Raw genomic sequence first — 897 nt, forward strand, 5'->3', positions numbered from 1 at the left:
CGTGTCTGTGTATTTCTATCTGTATGTATGTCTCTGTGTATATGCAACTGTCTGTGGAAATCATCACCATGAATTTGCTATGTCCTGGAACTTTTCAAAACACTTGGGGAAAATAATACGGTTGTGATCTTTGGTATCGGTTTTGGTTCAGTGGCTCCGTTCTCGACTGAATCAGGAGGTTGTGTGTGTAAGTCTCACTCCTGAGACTTGAACACATCATCTTGGATGACACTCAAATGCAGTATTTGGGGAATTTTGCATTGTTGAAGCTGTTGACCATCGGCTGAAATTTTAAATTGAAACTCCATCTGCAACCTCGGGTGGATGTGAAAGTTCCCAGAGCCTTAGTCGAAAAAGAATAGGAGAGTTGCGCCCGTGTCAATATTACGAAAAATGTTCGTAAATATACCCTGAAATCCAATTGTCTGTGTGTCACTGTGGGAGTGGAGCTGAAGCCCAGATTCTCACAGAGGCAGAGTCCAACCACTGACAGGATCAGGACCAGGATGGCCGAGTTGTAAAGGCGTTAGATTTAAGATCTAATGCGTTCTATACTCGCGTGGGTTCAAACCCCACTCCTGATGATTCCTTAATTAAATAGAGATTTTTCCCATCCTGCCGAGTGATACCCGATTTTCATCTGCTGAATCTCCAATTTTCTGCAACGATGTGACATTCTGAGCCGACAATGAAATGAAATTGTGAAATGTATCTGTGTTGCTCGGTCTCTGCCGCTCTCTCTCTTTAGAGAGCTGTGAATGTGTTTGAGTGTAGCCTCTCTCTGACACACTCTCTCTGTCACTGTTTCTCTGTTTGTCTCTGTCTCTCAATCTGTCTCTTTCTCACGGTGTCTAGTTCTGTTGCAATGGGATTCTCTCAGACTCTCAGTCTGACTGC

At 43.7% G+C, this 897-nt stretch overlaps 1 non-coding gene across 1 annotated transcript; it reads left to right on the forward strand.

Moving 5' to 3' along the window:
* The first annotated feature begins 500 nt into the window (after positions 1-500).
* trnal-uaa (transfer RNA leucine (anticodon UAA)) lies at positions 501-584 on the forward strand. Its single transcript has one exon. It is a non-coding gene; the product is annotated as a tRNA-Leu (tRNA).
* The last annotated feature ends 313 nt before the right edge of the window (positions 585-897 follow it).

The sequence above is a fragment of the Pristiophorus japonicus genome, chromosome 23, assembly GCF_044704955.1.
Source record: "Pristiophorus japonicus isolate sPriJap1 chromosome 23, sPriJap1.hap1, whole genome shotgun sequence".
NCBI lineage: Eukaryota > Metazoa > Chordata > Chondrichthyes > Pristiophoridae > Pristiophorus > Pristiophorus japonicus.